We start from the raw sequence: 22,002 nt of genomic DNA, 5'->3' as shown, positions 1-22,002 counted from the left end.
CTGGAGGGCCATAGTTTGAGGATCCCTGATCTAGAGGTATCGCTATAAATACCTATATCTACCCGGGTATACGTGCACAATTCCATCAGGACTCCTATCAAAACCTTTGCTGATAATATCTGTTTTTACATTGAATGTACAGTATGTGCTGTTACTAAACCTTTCTTATATAAAGATCGTTGTTATTTTTTCCATACTAGTGTGCATCTATATACTTATGGTTAATGTTATATGCTGGTGCCAATAGTTCTTCTACTCCCAATTACTTTGGTTAATTTTCCAGAAAAGGAATCCCCTCTGTTCACAGAGGCCTTGTCCTGGGTGGAGGCACTGCCAACTTAATTACCAACCCACTCTTCCACTTGAAGAGAACCTGGTTCTCTTATTTACCTAAAGGTTTAACATAATATCCTGTTTAGTATACCCCTCCCCCTCAAAAAGAAGGCTACATTTGTAACTGGCAAACCCTGTTTTTCTCTTTTCCAGCATTTTTTTACCTAGAAAATAAAGGAAAAGCTTAATGTCAAACAAGAGTTTTCAACTGTGATTTGTCAAGAATGTTGATGTCAAGCTTCAGTATAAAGTCCCAGATCCCTGAGGGGATGTTTTTATGTGGGTTACCCTTGTAAATGCAATACATTTGAGTGCTTTCTTTTGTCTAGACTATTTTGTTTTTGCTTGATTAAAGTACCGTCATCTTGGAGCTATGAACGGTTTACATTCATAACAGCTGTGATTAGTAGTGATCTGTGATTGGCTACGGCTAATCACATGGTACAGGGTGCTGTGATTATCCCAGGTACCATGTGATAGCTGTGGGCCAATCACAAATCACTACTAATCACAGCTGTTATGAATGTAACCCCTTCAAAGCTCCAAGATGATGGTACTTTAATCAAGCACATTGTTTCCCTGGAAGCCCAAGTTGTGAATCTGGGGAAGCAACTGTCAGCACTGAGAAGACACTCCATACTAAAGGAGAGCCAGGAACATACACGGCAGGTGCCGGCAGGGGCCAGCAGAGAGGCGGGTGGAGACAAACAGGGGCAGGCACTAGGATGGGGGACAGTCAGGAAGGGTAGAGTGGGGAAGTGCCAGGGAGGCCGATCCAGGGCTGGAGCATCCCAATAAGTACGCTCCATTGGGTGACATTGGTGAAACCAGTCAGGGACCAGCACTGCTGGAGCTGAGGGACTCTCCTAGCTTCCGGGGGAAGAACTCCTCCAGTGAGAGTGGGGGGGAAGCATAGGGAAAAGAAGACAGAATCAGGTGGTAGGGGACTCAATTCTTAGAAGGACAGAGAGGGCAATCTATAACAAAGAACTGAAGCGCTGAACTGTATGTTGTCTACCGGGCGCTCGGGTTCGGCACATCACAGATCTGGTGGACAGATTACTGGGAGGGGCTGGGGAAGACACGGCTGTCATAGTGCACGTTGGCACCAATGACAAAGTCAGAGGCAGATGGACTGTCCTAAAGAACGATTTTAGGGACTTGGGAGCTAAATTGAGGAAAAGGACCTCCAAGGTAGTATTCTCAGGAATACTACCGGTACATCGAGCCACATCAGAAAGACAGAGGGAGATTAGGGAAGTAAACAAGTGGCTGAGGAGCTGGTATAGTAAGGAGGGGTTTGGGTTACTGGAGAACTGGGCCGACTTCTCAGTTGATCACCAGTACTATAGAAGGGACAAACTGCACTTAAATAAGGAGGGTGCAGATCAGCTGGGAGTAAAGATGGCCAAAAAGTTAGAGGGGTTTTTAAACTAGGCGATGGGGGAGAGCCCAGAGGTAAAGATAGTCAGTGCGGAATATATTCCAGAGGGTAGTATTAGGGGCATTAGTGGTAGGTTGAGTAAAGCACATAAACCCAAGGTAAGTATAGTAACAAGTCCTAGTTGCAATCTCGGAACAGCCAATAAGAGGATAGTATGCGACCGGTCTAAACTACGTGGCATGTTCATCAATGCCAGGAGCCTGGCGGACAAGATGGGTGAGGATTTGAATTTTGTGGGAATTTTAGAGACCTGGTTCAACAGATCTCATGATTGGCTGGCAATCATTCAAGGGTATACCCTTTATCGCAGGGATAGAGAGGGTAAAAAAGGGGGAGGGGTATGCCTATATATCAAGAATAAGGTACAAGTGAATGTGAGAGATGACATCACTAGGGGAGCTAGGGAGGAGGTGGAATCTTTATGGGTAGAGCTCCAAAGAGATGAAGTTAAGGGGAAAATAATGCTGGGAGTATGCTATAGGCCCCCTAACCTGAGGGAGGAGGGGGAGACGGATCTCCCATCAAAAGTTGGATTAGCAGCAAGGATGGGAAGGTATCATAATGGGGGATTTTAATTATCCAAACATAGACTGGGCAGAGGGAACCACGCATTCGTCTAAGGCTCGCCAGTTCCTAAATGTCTTGCAGGACAATTTCATGGTTCAGATGGTAGACGCACCAACTAGAAATAAAGTGTTACTGGATCTACTGATTACCAACAATACAGACCTGATCATGGAAATACAGGGCAATTTAGGAAACAGCGATCACAGGTCAATTGGCTTCAGTATAAATCACACAAATAGGAAACATAAGGGGAATGTAAAGACAATTTCAAAAGAGCCAACTTCCCTAAATAATGAACCTTTGCTAGAAGGCATAAATTGGGATAAAATCTTAGGAACAAAGAACACGGAGGAGAGATGGGTTTGCTTTAAGAGCATATTAAATAAAGGCATTAGCCAATGCACCCCATTGGGTAATTTAAACGAGCGAAGAAAAGTCCTGGATGGCTTAACTCCAATGTAAAAATGCATATAAAAGCAAAGGAGAAGGCCTTCAAAAAATACAAGGTTGATGGATCATCATCAGCATTCAGACTTTCTAAAGAATGCAACAAGAAATGTAAGGGTGCAATTAGGGCGGCTAAGATAGAACACGAAAGACACATAGCGGAGGAGAGCAAAAAAAAATCCCAAGAAATTCTTTAAGTATGTAAACAGTAAAAAAGGAGGACAGACCATATTGGCCCCATAAAGAATGAGGAAGGACATCTGGTTACAAAGGATGGGGAGATGGCGAAGGTATTGAATTTATTCTTCTCCTCAGTCTATACGAAGGAATCGGGGGGCTTCAGTAACCAAAACTGCAGTGTTTATCCTCATGTCACAACACAGGAAGCACCTCCATGGTTAACAGAGGACAGAATTAAAATTAGACTTGGGAAACTTAGCATTAATAAATGACCGGAACCAGATGCCTTGCATCCGAGGGTACTTGGGGAATTCAGTCAAGTAATTGCCAGACCATTGTTCCTAATTTTTACTGACAGTCTACTAACTGGAATGGTACCAGCTGATTGGAGAAAAGCCAGTGTAGCACCAATATTTAAAAAAGGGCCCAAAATACATCCCTGGGAATTACAGAGCAGTTAGCCTAACATTAATAGTATGAAAGCTCTTGGAGGGGATGATAAGGGACTACATACAAGATTTTAGTAATGAGAACGGTATCATTAGCAGTAATCAGCATGGATTCATGAAGAATCGTTCTTGCCAAATCAATTTAATAACCTTCTATAAGGAGGTGAGTTGCCATCTAGATAAAGGAAGGCCCGTAGACTTGGTGTATCTGGATTTTGCAAAAGCATTTGATACAGTTCCCCATAAACGTTTACTGTACAAAATAAAGTCCATTGGCATGGACCGTAGAGTGAGTACATGGATTGAAAACTGGTTACAAGGGCGAGTTCAGAGGGTGGTGATAAATGAGGAGTACTCGGAATGGTCAGGGGTGGGTAGTGGGGTCCCCCAGGGTTCTGTGCTGGGGCCAATCCTATTTATTTTGTTGATAAATGACCTGGAGGATGGGGTAAACAGTTCAATCTCTGTATTTGCAGACGATACTAAGCTAAGCAGGGCAATAACTTCTCTGCATGATGTGGAAACCTTGCAAAAAGACCTGAACAAATTGATGTGGTGGGCGACTACATGGCAAATGAGGTTTAATGTAGAAAAATGTAAAATAATGCATTTGGGTGGCAAAAATATGAATGCAATCTATACACTGGGGGGAGAACCTCTGGGGGAATCTAGGATGGAAAAGGACCTGGGGGTTCTAGTAGATGATAGGCTCAGTAATGGCATGCAATGCCAAGCTGCTGCTAACAAAGCAAACAGAATATTGGCATGCATTAAAATGGGGATCAACTCCAGAGATAAAACGATAATTCTCCCACTCTACAAGACTCTGGTCCGGCCGCACATAGCGTATGCTGTCCAGTTCTGAGCTGAAGTCCTCAGGAAGGATGTACTGGAAATGGAGCGAGTACAAAGAAGGGCAACAAAGCTAAGAAAGGGTCTGGAAGACATTAGTTATGAAGAAAGGTTGTGAACACTGAACTTATTCTCTCTGGAGAAGAGACACTTGAGAGGGGATATGATTTCAATTTATAAATACCATACTGGTGACCCCACAATAGGGATAAAACTTTTTCGAGGAAGGGAGTTTAACAAGACACATGGCCACTCATTAAAGCTAGAAGAAAAGAGGTTTAACCTTAAACTACGTAGAGGGTGCTTTACTGTAAGAGCGGCAAGAATGTGGAATTCCCTTCCACAGGCGGTGGTCTCAGCGAGGGGCATTGATAGTTTCAAAAAACTCACCTGAACGACCACAACATACCGGGATATACAATGTAATACTGACATATAATCACACACATAGGTTGGTCTTGATGGACTTGTGTCTTTTTTCAACCTCACCTACTATGTAACAGCATCACTGTGAATCACATTCATTTATAACAGCTTTGTTGACATTGTGATCATGTGATCACATAGCAATCACATGATCCCTGGGCCGGGTACTGGGAGCCGCAAACCGCTGTGTCCGTTGCAGGAGTGGCACGCTGTGATGTAGATGTATGTGATCCAGGCTGCTTGTGCCATCCTCCCACACTGTGGGAGATCTGCAAGTGGTTGACCAATTAATTTTTCTGTTAATTTTGCATGGTCCATGTGACCAGAGATATGGCAGCACCGTATCCTTTGCCTACATACAGTATTTTGTACTAAAAGGTGTTCCCCACCTCTTTCTCATCTCAGGAAAACAGTATGGTTTATAGAATATGTTACCCCAACATTTCATATTCCCGGGGCTTTTTTTTCAGAGGGAACGTGGGGGAATGCAGTTCTGGCACCTCCAGCTCTGAATGTATGTAATTACAAGGGGTGCTGGGTTGTGCTACAGTGTCTACTGATGCTGGTTGCTGACGAATCTATTGTTGCTGGAGTGTATATATTTTTGTAGGGGGTTTATTGTTGCTGGGGTGGTCTATTGTTGCTGCTGGGGGACCTATTGTCTCTGGAAGGAATCTATTTTTGCAGGGGAGGGGGGTCTATTGTAGCTGGGGAGGTCTATTGTTGCTGGGGTTGGACTTATGTTGCTGGGGGGGGGAGCAGTTGTTGCTGGGTGGGAATTACTGTTGAGGGAGCAGTCTATTGTAGCTGGGGAGGTCTATTGTTGCTGGGGCTGGTCTTATGTTGCTGGGGGGGGGTCAGTTGTTGCTGGGAGGGAATTACTGTTGAGGGAGCAGGAACAAATGGGAAATGGAGCGCTGACGGGTGCTACTATTGAAATGAAAAATGGGACAGTGATGCGGATCAGGAAGTGTGGTGTTTGCAAGAGGCAAACCGTTGAGGTGATCGTTAGACCTACAGTACTGGGTTCAGATGGATGGGGTAGGCGGCAGCCGGCTTCTCAGAGCAGAAGGGACTCTGTGGGGAAGACAAGCAGAAAAAAAGAGCAGCGCCGCTCTAAGGGTAGCAGTGTGTATAAAATACTTTAATAATAATGTTTAAAATATGCACTCACATTTAGGCTGATAAAAACAGGCATGTAGTGTTACTCTTTAACATCATGAGATCACATCCGGTGGACCGCTGGGCTGTGGAGGCAGTGGCAGAATTATAGGGGTCGCTGAGGTTGCCATGGCGACCGGGCCCCTTGCTGCAGGGTGCCCTTGAGGGCCCCCTGTATACACTACTTTGATAGGGGAGCGGAGACAAGCTCCCCGATTCTAAGCCGAACTGTATTCGGCACTGTGCAGGGAGCTGCTCACATTGATTACAAAGTGAAAGCAGTGTGTGCTGTGCTCTTTGTCTCCCCCTACAGTGCAGTACCCGACAGGAAGAGCTAAGGTAAAGTTCTGCCGTTTTTTAGCTACTGTATGTGTGTGTGTATGTGCATGTGTGTGTATGTGCATGTGTGTATGTATGTGTGTGTGTGTATGTGCATGTGTGTGTGCATGTATGTGTGTGAGTGTGTGTGCATCTATGTATATGTGCATGTGTATGTATGTAGTAGCGGTGCGTCCATAGGGGCGCATGGGCGCCGCCCCCTCCCTCCAGGCACCCCTCTATCACAAATAGATAGATTCATGCATAGTGTGAATCTATCTATGGCCGCCACTGCCCCCCCATTCAGACGCCTGGCCCCTTTTTGGACGCCGGGCGCCTGAATTACACCGTCAGGGGTGTTTTTAAAGCACTAATAGGCTTCAAAATAGGTGAACTGCGAGTGCCATGCTTGGCACTCACAGTCCACCCAGGTGTGTTAGAAAAGCGAATAAATATTCGCTTTCCTAACACTGAACCGCCTCTCCACCAATCAGGTGCTCAGGTCTGTTACACGTCACCTGATTGGCTGAAACGACAGGCGCCGCTATTGGATGCCTATCAGGAGGAGAGGATGGTAGGAGACGCATGGAGGACCCCGCTCGTCGATGTCACCCGCTGCCCCACCGAGACAGGGTAAGTGCCGGGCAGACTGCGAACAGGCAGGGGGGTCACAGTGGCTGCGTTTCAGGGCACAGTGGCTGCGTTTAAGGGCACAGTGGCTGCGTTTGATGGGCACAGTGGCTGCGTTTCATAGGCACAGTGGTGGCAATTGATAGGCACAGTGGCTGCGTTTGATGGGCACAGTGGCTGCGTTTGATGGGCACAGTGGTGGCAATTGATGGGCACAGTGGCTGCGTTTGATAGGCACAGTGACTGCGTTTCATGGGCACAGTGGCTGCGTTTGATGGGCACAGTGGCTGCATATGATGAGCACAGTGGCTGCATATGAGGGGCACAGTGGCTGCATATGATGGGCACAGTGGCTGCATATGATGGGCACAGTGGCTGCATATGATGGGCACAGTGGTGGCAATTGATGTGCACAGTGGCTGCGTTTGATGAGCACAGTGAGGCTACAATTGATGTGTTTTTTAAAGAATTTTTCAGTTTGCTTGCGCCCCCCAAAAAATTTTGAGCACCATCTGCCACTGGTTTATATGTGTGTGTATTTATGTATGTGTGTGTGTATGTATGTGTGTTTACATGTATATATGCACATTTTATGTATGCGCTTTTAATCCTGACCCCCTATATGTGTCCCATTGGAACCAATTTTTTTTTTTTTTTTGCTGGTTCATAGTACCAGCAAAAAAAATGCTGTTCCTCTGAAAAGTGATCCATGCTCAGATCGCTTTTCAGAGGCATTTGACAGCCGGTAAAGAGGCAATATGTTGCCTCCTGACCGCCTGTTTTAACCCCTTAAATGCATCATCACTATGCTGCAACTGCATGCAATGCACACAGTTGCAGGGTGGTTGCAGTGCAGCCACTTCAAGGGTGCCCTGACTGGAAAAAGATTGAGAAACACCGATGGGTTCCTCATAGAGGAACCCATCTCTCCATTTTCCTCCTACAGCCGCTGAATGCATGTGGGAGGGAGAGGAGGAGAAGCGGGGGGGGGGGGGGAATCTATTCCTTTACATGCAGCCACCCACTTGCGACCGGACCCTGGTGTTCCGCCATCGGGCTCGGAGAAAAGAGCCCTGTCCGGGGGTCAGGGGGGCCCTCCATGGTTTCTTGCATCGGGGCCCTGAAGATTCTAGTTACGCCTCTGTGTGGAGGAGTCATTCCCCGGCCGCTTCCGGTGGCGTCCGAAGCTCCGAGGTATGTAGTTCCGTCAGACAGTGCGTCAGCTGGTCCATGGGTGGAGATGACAGATGCTGGAGAGCCGGGGGGCGTGGCCGTAGAGCTCGCGTTCGGAGCATGCGTGCTCCTTCATCAGGCGTGTTTCTATTGTAGCTGGCTGCTGGAGGGTATATTGATGCTGTCTGTGGGGGATATTTGTTGTTGCTGGATACGATATTTTTTGCAGGTGGTCCATTGTTGCTGGGGGGTGGGGGTCTGTTGTTGTTGGCTGCTGGGGATCTATTTTACTGCTTTTCTTGTTCTCATTAACAAATGCCATACAAATTACTTACCACAAATGTTACCTGGTTCTGTATTATCTAAAAGGGGAAGCACTGGGAGGTGGGTAGGGGGTGGAACCAAGGGACAGTGCTCGGAGGTAGGTATAGGGTTGCCACCTCATCTTAAAACTGAACACATATTAATTACACAGGTTCTGGGGCAAATTTAATGCAGGTAAGGCACTAAGTGAATTTAATTACCACCTTAATTAGCCACAGAACCTGTGAAATTAATGTGGGTTTGGTTTTAAAGGGATGAGGTGGCAACTCTAGGTGGGTAGGGGTGGAGACCAGGGGTAACTCCAAAAAGGGTAGTTCCTGCACCTATTCTCTGAGAAAATCTTGTTCTCTTTGTATTTCTTCTTCATACCACTGCTGGGACACAGCGCTGTATACTATATGTAGTTGATGCTACATGCAGTTTATACAGCGCTGACAGCGACCACATGTATTAGTAAAGGAAATAGTTCATTTGGGACAGCTTGCCTCAAATGAACTATTTAAAGTGATAGCAAAGCTTGAGTTAGGCTTTAGGCATCCTGGACACCCTGATCCCCCTCTTCACATTATGGTACCTGCTGCCAAGCCCCCCAACGCCCTACATGACATAGTATTAATAGGCTGTCAGAATGAACCACAGAGTGTGGGGGGGGGGGACCAGGAGATTTTCACAGAAGTGAGGGAGATGCTGAAGATTTGTCAGGCTGTGGTATCTCTTCAATACAGAGGAATCTTTAGAACACAGAGGAGAACAGTAGCATGTTCAGCAGAACAGGTAAATATTAAAATACTTCCAGGCCTATTTTTGTTAGCTGACAACAGGATCACTTTAAAATATCTTTAGCCTATTTAGTGAATTGAGGCGATCGTCTTATTTCTAAACACTAGGTGGCAGCATTAAACCAAGAAAGCTTCCAAGCACAGGTGTTCTCGTTTTAATGCATTTAAATAAAACGATATCCTTGTTTAAACAGGTGAGTTGTAATGTTATACTTAATGGCACTTTTTTGTTTTGTTTTCTTGCATTTTCTGTACATACTGAGGAATACTATGTCAGATACCTTTTGTTATTAAAAAAAATGCCATTCCAGGTTTCTGTGTTTATTAATTATTTAAGGTACTTATATAGCGCCGTCAATTTACACAGTGCTTTACATATACATTGTACATTCACATCAGTCCCTACCCTCAAGAAGCTTACAACCTAAGGTCCCTAACTCACATTCATTCATATACTAGGGCCAACTTAGACAGGATCTGATTAACCTACCAGCATGTCTTTAGAGTGTGGGAGGAAACCGGAGTACCCGGAGGAAACCCACACAGGCACAGGGAGAACATGCAGACTCCAGGCAGGAGGTGTTGCGGGCAGGATTTGAACCAGTGACCCTTTTTGCTGCTAGGTGAAAGTGCTAACAACTACACCACTGTGCTGCCACCTGGTTCACACTGACAGTGGGAATGAAATGAACTTGCGCCATTTCACTCCCGCATGTCAGTCCCAACTTCGGGGGCGATTTCAGAGACATCTATGGAGGTTTCTGCACAGATATCTATTGAAATCGCTCGAAGTTGCCAAAAAAAGTACAGAAACTACTTTTTTTTAGTCGCCGATTTAGCATGTGGTTTGACATGTCAAACGATGTTTTGTATACTGCAAAATGTTAACAATGTTGTCTAAAATTAAAATTTTCTGATATATTTCCTAGAATTAAAAATCCCCCTGAAGAAGACCAGAAATGAAATGGGTCGAAATGCATTAGGGTATTTATGTGGATAGTAATGTCACAATGTAATTGACATATCTTGTTTTTATTGGTGCATTGTTTGTCATTGGTGATGGCTCATGTTGTTTTTTTGTGTCGCCAACCACAATTTATATTTTAAATCTACTGTATAATTGAATTCATTTGTTGCCTGAATAAAAGATTTTTGATTAATTATTTTTCTCATAACGTTTTTGCTGCTAAAAAATTCCCTGGGGAACCTCTTCCATTTTCTGTACATTTTTGGGGTGTGCAGCCTGGTCGACTCTCATATATGTCTCTTTCCATTTTGTATAATAAATATGTTATACTCACCTGCTCTATGCAATGGTTTTGCACAGAGTGGCCCTGAAACTCCTCTTCTGGGGTCCCATGTGAGCGATCTTAGCTCCCCCTCTTCTGTGTCTGCCCTCATAGCAAGAGCTTGCTGTGGGGGATGATGTGTGGGCTCAATGCCAAGCCAGGCTGTGTGCATCCTAGACACACAGTGTGGCCTGGCCCTGCCCCCACTCTCTGCTCACAGAATTTGACTGACAGCAGCAGGAGCGAGCGACTGTCGCTGCTCTCAGCCAAGCTTGTTAGAGCAGACTGATGGGCACAGCTCTAGATCGATGCAGGACTCAGGTAAGTATTTGGAGGGGGTAGAGGGGCACCAGAAATTGCTAAATGTTTTTTTACCTTAATGCAGGGAATGCAATAAGGTAAAAACTTTCACTTTTAGAAGTACTTTAAAGCCTTAAAATTGCACAAACAGAATCGCGGGACGCCTATTGCCCAAAAGAAGTTTTTCTTTTGGGAAACAGGCGTTCTGCGATTTGACGGACGACAATCATGGCAAAATTGTGCGTGATTTGGGTGCTATTGAAAGTACCGGGAATCGCAAGCGCTGAATCGCTGCAATTCCGCCTGGGGTGCTTAAAATGGTCAGCTTTTATTTATTTATTTATGTGAAACCTTTATCCCAAAAAAGGAAACAATTGTTTGCTGTAAATGCTTATAATGTGTTAAGTGGAGTTCATGTTTATTAGTATATCTAAATCTGCTAGTACATCTAACACTTCCCTCCTCCCAGACTGCCAATGCTGCTGTCCAAAGGTGCCCCCTGTGCTCATTCATGCAGTGTGGAGGCACTCTATTACAGGAGGTGTGTTACTGGCCTGGTCACTAGGTGAAAACAGAGGGAAAAAAAGCCAAAAAGAAAATGAATGCAGCCACCCCATCTAATGATTGGTAAGCTGCAATATATTTTGTTTTTATTTTTGGGGTAAATACTGCTTTAACCACTTTCCAACTGCGCTATAGCCAAAACACGGTCATCCAGTTCTGAGTTCTTTGACACAGCTGATCACAGATCGTGTTAAAAGGCCAATCACAACGGCCCTTTACCATGTGATCAGTTGTGTCCAATCACAGCTGATCACATGTGAACAAACTTGCCGGTTATCAGCGTTCCATTGCTCACACGCTGTCACAGCATGATAAAAGAAAAGCCAGTAACCAGAAAATCTGACAGGGCACATTTACACTGATAACCAGTGCCGCCTATCAGTGCCCATCAGTGCAGCCTCATCAGTAAAGGAGAAACAATTACTTTTTTGCACAATTTTATAACCGAAACTAATAATAACTTTTTTTTTCAAAAATTGTTTAGCAAAAAATAAAAAACCCAGCGGTGATTAAATACCACCAAAAGAAAACTCTATCTGTCTAAAAAAAAAATTATAAAAATGTCATATGGGTCCAGTGTTGCATGACCGCGCAATTGTCATTCAAAGTGTGAGATCGCTGAAAGTTGAAAATTAGCCTGGTCAGGAAGAGGGTGAAAGTGCCAAGTATTGAAGTGGTTAGGAACAATGCCCTTTTCCCCCTCTGCTCCCCTCACGCCCCCCACCTCTCCACACCAGATGCGTGTGGGGATACATGCAGCCAACACCTGTACCCTTGCACACCACTCTTGCCACTCCTCACCTCCTGTATGCGAAGCGCCAGGCTGTCAGATTTCCTGCTGCAGCTGGTGTGTTGATCTCCTCACACCCACCACAGACTTCCTTCCCTGAGGTGCCAGGGCCTGGCAGGCACAGCGCCCTCCTCTTCCAGCACTGTGCCCCTCTGAAAGACAAGGAGATCGCCCCCAGCTGTGCACTTAATGTGACCGGGTAGGAAGGGGGTGGCACCTGTTGCTAGAGCAATCTCATGCTAAGCATTATATTGCCTGAATCATTAGATCAGGCTCAGGTATATCTACCTGGGCTTGGGGAAACAGTGGCAGAATTCTCCAGCCAGTCCCCCTGGATGCTACATGCACCTGTGAGGAATCCAGACCAAGGTTGGGCCCCCAGGAGCTGCCTCTGCCTTCCACTGCCCAGCTGCCTCTATGACTGTGCCCTCTGCTCTCCTCGGTCTCTGATCCATAGCCAGGGTGCCCAGTGCTCCTCTCCGTTAAGCTCCGGACCCAGTGGATACCTGCTCATAGACCTGCGTCTACAGACCCTTCTGATCACCCAGACCACCTCACCAGCATTCTTCTCAGGGCGAGTCCCTGAACCTTCCTGTCTCCTTTGCTGTGCCATATTACCACTCTTGAAGATCCTATCAACCTTACTGTTTCTACTGTTACCCTGTGAACTTTTTCCTTTTTTTCTGTATGATATTTTCTCTCCATGAACGCTTAACCCTTGCCATGTCATACTACTGCCCGGAGGATCATTTCCCCTTGCTGGGCCTTATTGTCGCCCTGTGGACTGTCACTTTTGCTGTGCCATTCCATGAATGATTAACCCTTGCTGTACCATTCTATTGCCCCGAGGATCATCTCTGTGCCAAATGCCTACCCGCAAACTGTTTATCTGTGCTGAGCCCATTGCTACATTAGGAACTGTTTATTTTCGTTGTGCCTATTGCTACTCCGTGAACAGTGTATCTGTGTTGTGCCCATTGATACTCAGTGGACTGTCTCTATGTGTCATGTCCTAACGCCATTCCTCCCGTTTCTCAATAAACGCCCACGTGTTGGATTCTATGTTATTTGCCTCTGTGTGCTCTCTCTGCGATCCTAGTTTGCCACAGCCCTATAATGGGTTGCAAGTTGGGTCCGCTCTAGAGGATATATGTATACAGGGCTCAGAGGGAAGGAAAATAGAGTACAAAAACACAGGCTTATTGGTGCACTCAGGGAAAAATGAATCACATTTAAGGATCATTTGTAATATGCCAGGGATGTTTAGGAAGTGTTTGCAATGCTTTTGAGTTTAATATCTTTGATCAGCAGTTTTCACTTAAAAAATAAAACTTGTTTGATTTTTGCTAGGTCAATGCAGATTGTAGTAGAAGCACCTCAAATGCATATCAAACACCTTGTAGATGCATTTTCTACGGTAGCCACGCATTTCCATTAGCAGGGAAGAGGGAAAAAGCAAATGGAACTTGAGTGAATAGGACAGGCTATATTTACAAGATATGCTGGTCTACAAAACCTTGTAAAATTCAATTCAAAGTCACAAACTCCAGCCTGTATGCTGGGTAGAAAAATATATTCTTCTGGTTCCCCATTAGCAAATAGGTGCCTACACAATACAGCTTTGTTCTGAATTGAAGCCTAAATCAAACCATTTATATTCTTTTAGTTTTGGATAGAGTGGAGAAGCATTAATATTTCACATTATCTCACATCTGTACAATATATTCACATTATCTCACATCTGTACAAGAAAAATGGGGGTTTGGGAGGTAACACAGACAAAAAAAGCATAGACAACAATAACAATTTTGACAGATCTCGCAAGGGCTTGTGTTGATGAGGTTTGGCTTTGTGTCAGTGACATGAGTTTGAGGAGCATCTGAGATTATTTAGAATTTATTGACAGGTGCATTTGATCTGCAGTTGACTTCATTCGGACCTGCATTTTACCTGCTTAAGCCTAGGTTCACATTGGAGCGATTTATCATGCGATTTGAGAGATCAAATTTCATGACAAGTCACAGCCTATTGGCGGCAATGCCACTGTTCCAATTGGTGTGATACCGATTTTGCGGCACCGCACCAATTTGCTAAAGTAGTTCCTTCACTACTTTGCAGATTTCAGGTGCAACTTCAATAGACATCTGTGTATGAAGGCACACAGATGTCTATCAAGTAGCACCTGAAATTGCGCTGACCTTGCTACTTTAAAATCACGATACTTCACTTGAAGTAGCGCGATTTCAAAGTAGCATCAATGTGAACCAGGGCTCAAGCAAGGTTTTCCTCCTCATTGAATTGTAAGAAATGCAAAACCCAACTGACATGAACAATAGCCTGTTGACAGAGACCCTAAAACTCTTTCCTACTCTGCTAAAAATGTATGTCTTTTTACCCTAAATTTTGGCTTTAAATACAGTATCTCACAAAAGTGAGTACACCCCTCACATTTTTGTAAATAATTGTATATCTTTTCATGGGACAGCACTGAAGAAATGACACTTTGCTACAATGTAAAGTAATGAGTATACAGTTTGTATAACAGTGTAAATTTTCTGTCTCCTCAACACACAACCATTAATTTCTAAACCACTGGCAACAAAAGTGAGTACACCCCTAAGTAAAAATGTCCAAATTTGGCCCAATTAGCCATTTTCCCTCCCCTGTGTCATGTGATTTGTTACAAGGTCTCAGGTGTGAATGGGAAGTAAGTGTGTTACATTTTGCGTTATCGCTCTCGCTCTCTCATACTGGTCACTGGAAGTTCAACATGGCACTTCATGGCAAAGAACTCTCTGAGGATCTGAAAAAAAGAATTGTTGCTCTACATAAAGATGGCCTAGACTATAAGAAGATTGCCAAGACCCTGAAACTGAGCTGCAGCATGGTGGCCAAGACCATACAGCGGTTTAACAGGACAGGTTCCTCTCAGAACAGGCCTCGCCATGGTCGACCAAAGAAGTTGAGTACACATGCTCAGCGTCAAATCCAGAATTTGTCTTTGGGAAATAGATGTGTGAGTGCTGCCAGCATTGCTGCAGAGGTTGAAGGGGTGGGGTTCAGCCTGTCAGTGCTCAGACCATACTCCACACACTGCATCAAACTTGTCTGCATGGCTGTTGTCCCAGAAAGAAGTGTCTTCTAAAGATGATGCACAAGAAAGCCTGCAAACAGTTTGCTGAAAACAAGCAGGCTAAGGACATGGATTACTGGAGCCATGTTCTGTGGTCTGATGAGACCAAGATAAAAGTATTTGGCTCAGATGGTGTCTAGCGTGTGTGGCTGCAACCAGGTGAGGAGTACAAAGACAAGTGTGTCTTGTCTACAGTCAAGCATGGTGGTGGGAGTGTCGTGGTATGGGGCTGTATGAGTGCTACCGGCACTGGGGAGCTACAGTTCATTGAGGGAACAATGAATGCCAACATGTACTGTGACATACTGAAGCCGAGCATGATCCCTTCCCTTTGGAGACTGGGCCGCAGGGCAGTATTCCAACATGATACCAACCCAAAACACACCTCCAGGATGACCACTGCCTTGCTAAAGAAGCTGAGGGTAAAGGTGATGGACTGGCTAAGCATGTCTGCAGACCTAAACCCTATTGAGCATCTGTGGGGCATCCTTAAATGGAAAGTGGATTAGTGCAAGGTCTCTAAGGCCACGTACACACGAGCTAACTTTTCGGCAACAAAAGTCCGACGGCCATTCCGGTGGACTTTCGTCAGACTTTTGACGGACTTCCAACGGACTTTTGAATGAACGGACTTGCCTACACACGAGCACACCAAAGTCCGGCGGATTCGTACGTGATGACGTACGGCCGGACTAAAATAAGGAAGTTGATAGCCAGTAGCCAATAGCTGCCCTAGCGTGTGTTTTCGTCCGTCGGACTAGCATACAGAGGAGCGGATTTTTGGACTGAACTCGAGTCCGTCGGAAAGATTTGAAGCATGTTTCAAATCTAAAATCCGGCAGATTTTCGACTGGAAAAGTCCGCTGAAGGTCCGATGAAGCCCACACATGACCAGATTGTCCGCCGGACTCAGTCTGTTGGACCAGTCTGGTCGAAAACTCCACTTGTGTGTGTGTTGCATAACATCCACCAGCTCCATGATGTCGTCATGGAGGAGTTGAAAATGACTCCAGTGACAACCTGTGAAGCTCTGGTGAACTCCGTGCCCAAGAGGGTTAAGGCAGTGCTGGAAATAATGGTGGACACAAAAAATATTGGCATTTTGGGTCCAATTTGGACAATTTCACTTAGGGGTGTACTCACTTTTGTTGCCAGCGGTTTAGACATTAATGGCTGTGTGTTGAGTTATTTTGAGGGCACAGCAAATTTACACTGTTATACAAGCTGTACACTCACTACTTTACATTGTAGCAGAGTGTCATTTCTTCAGTGTTGTCACATGAAAAGATATATTAAAATATTTACAAAAATGTGAGGGGTGTACTCAGTTTTGTGAGATACTGTATGTGGACTGAGGCAACACTGATAATATAATCCCCTGCTACTGAGAGAATTAAAGTGGCTGTAAAGGTTCAAGGTTTTTTACCTTCATGCTTATCCTCAGCCCCACTAATACTTAACTGAGCCTCATCGCAGTCCTGCAATGTGCATGACAGCCTCTGTGGACTCTCACTTCTTATTGGCTGAGGCAGCAGTGGGAGCCATTGGCTCCTGCTACTGTCAATCACAACCAGTAAGCCAATGAAGAGAGAGAGGGGGTGGGGCCAAGCTGCAGCTCTGCATGTGAATGGACACGCAAAAGCAGCGGTTTGGCAGCATGCCTGCTCGGGTGCCCACAGAGCAAGCTGCTTGCTCTGGGGCACGTGACAGGAGGGAGGAGCCTGGAGTGCCACCGGGGAACCGAGAAGAGGAGTAACAGGGCTGCTTTGTGCAAAACCACTGCACAGAGCAGGTAAGTATAACCGCTTGTGGACCGCCCACAGTACAAATTTTTGCGGCATAACAGCCACTCTGCGCTGGATCATGTACCTAGTACGTAATCCGGCTCTGCTGGGTAAGGGACGCGCACGCGGCGTCGCAGTGGTTGTGCTGTGATTGGACACAGCACAAGTTAATTAGCAGGTGCCGGCCAAAAGATTTCCACCTGCACCTGCTGATCGTCAGGTAAAGATGCAGAACAGAGCTCTGCCTCTGCAAAGCAGGGACTAAAATCCATAACTTCCCTTTGTAAAAGCAGCACATATAGTAAACACAAACACTGGTTATGTACACAGTTAAAATTTTGATCACCCTAGATGTTTAACCTCTTCCTAGCCATGTGACACTAATACCACGATCAGTGCTAAAAATATGCGCTGCCACTGTACTAATGACACTGGCTGGGAAGGGGTCAATCATGTAGGGTCGATCAAAGAATTAAATGTGTGCCTAACCAGTGTTTTGTGTACTTTGCAAGGTGCTTTTACTAGGGGATGTGATGGATTTTATTCCCTGCTTTGCAGGAAAAGAAAATGTATCATATCACCGCTGTCGGAACGGAGCTCTGTCTTGATTACAGAGCTCCGTCCAGCCTCTCTTCCTGCCGATTGGCAGGTGTTGGCGGACATCCATTGGCTGACACTTGCTGATTTGCTTCTGCTGTAACTAATCACAGAAGAAGCGGCGCACGCCCCCCTAGGTGGAAGTGCAGAATCACACATATATATACGTGATTCTGCACAGAACAGCCACCCTGTAGCAGTAAATTGTTATGTGGTTAAAATGTAAAACTTCCTGTCCCATTGTCCATCTAAATTTAATGTTGGTAAAAACTGAAATGTAGAGCCTGGTACTCCAATTTTTTTTTTTTATGAACGCCAGTCTGATTAAGTTATTGCATTTTATAAGTGTCCAGCTTTTGCTAGGATTCCGTTAAACAGATAAATAGCAACAAATTCTATTAGCGAATCAATAAAACATTGCACGGCTTATTACACACACTGGTGATCATGTATGGGTCAATGTGCAGTCAGCATACACTGAAGTAGCTGAGAATGTAATGTATACAAACAATGTCAAATCCCTGTAGTGTTATCGCTCTGTTCAATAGCTCAATTTTGTCTAGAACAGCTTGGATTCTGTGCAATCAATAGGCTTAGTGCTTACCAGCTGTGATTGATTTGTTAGTGGCCTCTCTCCTCATTACTGTAATCAACATTAGGTAGCCATTATTTTGTTTCTTTTAAAAACCTCATCATTATTTTCCACTGGTATTTCATAGGATGCTGCGAAATGACCCTCTTGATTTTGTCTATTTAGAAAAATAGGTGTTGAACTGGTCCACTTGTCATCACCCAGTGCTTCCTTGGACGTCATCCTGACCTTGAGAAAATGTGTTTTTTTTTTTAAATAACCTTTATTTTCTCAACTGGAAGTGGCTACTTCCAGAATGATACTTTCAGAATTATACTGTCCCCAACCCTGGCACATGTAATACTGGTCAGACAATAAGGTCAATTATATTACCCATTTATTAATTATAGGTACTTATATGATACCATCAATTTACCCAGTGCTTTACGTATTTATTATACATTCACATCAGTCCCTACCAGGGACGTGCGGTGAGGTCAGTGGCTGATGAGGCACTGGCTAGTATCAGAGCCAGATACACACAGGTTACATACACTGCAATAGAGCGAGAGCAATAATTCTAGCACTAGACCTCCTCTGTAATTCTAAAAATGTAATCTGTTAAAAAATGTAAAGCATCGCCTATGGAGATTTTTAAGCACTGAAGTTTGGCGGCGTTCCACGAGTGTGCGGAATAGTAAAGTGTGACATGTTAGGTATCTAGTTACTTGGCGTAACATCATCTTTCACATTATACAAAAAAAACTGGTTATCTTTAGTTTTTTTTAGTTTTTTATGAAAGTTTTTTTCCAAAAAAAACACATTTGAAAAATTGCTGCGCAAATACCATGTAATATAAAAAGTAGCAATGACCACCATTTTATTCACTAGGGTGTCTGCTAAAACAATATATATATAATGTTTGGCGGTTCTGAGTAATTTTCTAGCAAAAAAAAAAGATGATTATTACATGTAGGAGAGAAGTGTCAGAATTGGCCTGGGTGGTAAGGGGTTAATTACATAAGTAATATACAAATAATTATTATATATAGTTTTTAAGGTAATTTACTATATTTTCAAAAACTGTACTCAAGCAGGTGGCTTAGCAGGTAAATTACTGAAGTTTGAAGTTGTAATCTCCAACCAGTAATTTTACAGTAAATAGATAAACAATGAATTATTATCTTATAACATATAGCATAATAATATATTTTTTAGCTTGATTATAACAGTACCTTTTCAACAGCAGCAGATACTCATTCTCCCTCTTAAAGGAGTTGTAAAGTCGGAAGGTTTTTTATCATAATGCATTCTATGCATTAAGATAAAAAAACTTCTGTGTGTAGCAGACCCACCAGCACCCCCCTAATTACCTACTTGAGCCCCTTCTCTCTCCAGTGATGTCCACGATCCCCTCAGCCTTTCAGGACACTCCTCCTGATTGGCTGAGACAGAGCAGTGACACCATTGGCTCCCACAGCTGTCAATCAGCCAATCAGGGGAGAGAGGGGACGGGCCAGGTCAGGGCTCCGTGTCTGAATGAATACACGGAGCTCTGACTTTGCTTGGGTGACCCCTGTAGCAAGCTGCTGGTTAAGGGGCACTCAAAAGAGGGAGGGGCCAGGAGCAGCAAAGAGGGACCCGAGAAGAGGAGGACCCAGGCTGCTCTGCGCACAACCAACTGCACAGAGGAGGTAAGTATAACATGTTTGTTATTTTTAAAAAAAAAAGAGCCTTTACAATCACTTTAACTGTGTGAGAAAAAATTGGGTAAATCTTATACACATAAACACGTTATTTCCTAATAGTTAAGAGGGCTGGGCTGGAAGGGAGCATTTGTCTTTTAGCAGAGGCGGCTCTAGACTTTGTGAGGCCTTAGGCAAAACTTAGACATGAGGCCCCACTGTATTATGAACTGTATTAGGAGGGTACAGTATAGGGGAGTGGACAGTACAGGGGGTAGGTAAGTGGGCATAATAAAGATATATTTTCCTCAAGCAGAGCTGCACAGGGAAGCTGCTCTCACAGATCCTACCAATTCTGGTAGGCTGTCACAAAGAGAGAAATAAAGGGGGATGGGTGGAGAAAGAAAGAAAGAAAGAAAGAAAGAAAGAAAGAAAGAAAGAAAGAAAGAAAGAAAGAAAGAAAGAAAGAAAGAAAGAAAGAAAGAAAGAAAGAAAGAAAGAAAGAAAGAAAGAAAGAAAGAAAGAAAGAAAGAAAGAAAGAAAGAAAGAAAGAAAGAGAGGGGGATGGAAGGAAGAAAGAAGAAGGAAAGAAAAAGAAAGAAAGAAAGAAAGAAAGAAAGAAGGAGAGGGGGATGGGGAAAGAATGAAGGAAAGAGAAAGAAAGAGACAAAAAGAATGGAAAGAAAGAGAGGGGGATGGAGGAAGAAGGGAAGGAAGAGCATCCCCTACATCAGTGTACTCACTGGGAGGCAGGAGGGACTGGATGGATGGATGGATGGATCAGACTCCCCTTTTCCTGGGCTCCAGCTTGAATCTTCCCGCCCACACATCCCCTTCTCTGAGGCAGAACAGAAAACACTGCTGAGGAGAGTGGGCGGGGCAGACACAGGAGGAGAGGGCGGGAGGAGGAGGAGCAGAAGCTCTCTCTCCTCTTCTGTCTGGCTGTGCGGGCAGCAGGGGGAGGGGGGAGATCTGTCAGAGCTCTACTGAGCGGCTCTCCCTCCCTGTCTGTGATCCGGAGATGTATGTGAGCTCCGATCACACGTCTCACTCGCAGCCTGTTATCTCTCCCTGTAGCAGAGCGAGGGGACTCGGGACGGAGATCTCTGCTGCTGGAAGAGGCGGCTCTCTAATTAGGTAAACTAGCCAGCTGTGCGAGGCCCCTATGACTGCGAGGCCTGAGGCCACCGCCTATTTCGCCTAATTAGAGAGCCGCCTCTGTCTTTTAGACTCATGCCCCTTCTATGACACTGCAGTGAGAGGCGTGCCTCCACTGCAGCATTTTTATTGGACAGCTGGGGCTAATGGTACTTTACCATTGATCCAAGTCTCCAAGCTGTCCATTGAGCTCAGGGCCTCTGACAAGAAGTGAGGAGAGGCACTGTGAGCTCAACCTTTCAGTCTTCTGCAAACAGAGTGTGCCAGCTTGTATTTAAACTGGCCGCTCTGTATTTAGCTTCTGACTGGCTGCTCAAGGAGCGCCGTATCTCCGGAACTATAGTTTGTTTTTTAAATGTACATGGCTCTGCCTCCCCTGACTGCACGTCCCTGGTCCCTGCCTTCAAGGAGCTTACAATCTAAGGTCTCTACCTCACATTGATACATACATATACTAGGGCCAATTTAGACAGGAGCCAAATTACCTACCAGCATGTCATTGGAGTGTGGGAGGAAACCCAAACGGGCGGGGAGAACATGCAAATTCCAGGCAGGTAGTGCAGTGATTGGAATTCAAACTTACGACCCCAGTGCTGCTAGGCGGAAATTATGAATAATTTTAAAGGGTTATTTCACCTTTCCTGCACATTTCCAACAAAATCCTCATGCATTCTAACATGCACGCAATTTAAATGAGCCAAAGTGCCTGCTGGAGGTGCACCACTGGTCTCTGGGCTGTCCTACTATTTAAGCAGGACAAAGGGGGGTCATCTATCTAGGCATTTTGCAGATAAGCAGTGGTATGTAATGAGCTGGGGATGCTGGAATGCATAGGAGGGTTCTGTTGGAAATGTGCCCACCCGTGTCGGGTCACCTGCACCCCCCGGGGGTCTTGCGGTCAATCATCAAGCCCTGTACTTACCCAATCTAGGTTCCTGGTGGGCAGCTCTCCTACAAGTAGTGGGCAGGCGTCTACTCCTCTGCATCAAGGCGGCTTCTGCAGTGCGTCTCCTCCCTTCTCCTTCTAGGCATCCAATAGGATCACTTG

The sequence above is a fragment of the Aquarana catesbeiana genome, linkage group LG08, assembly GCF_042186555.1.
Source record: "Aquarana catesbeiana isolate 2022-GZ linkage group LG08, ASM4218655v1, whole genome shotgun sequence".
Lineage (NCBI taxonomy): Eukaryota > Metazoa > Chordata > Amphibia > Anura > Ranidae > Aquarana > Aquarana catesbeiana.
Note: the sequence above shows the minus strand (reverse complement) of the source record.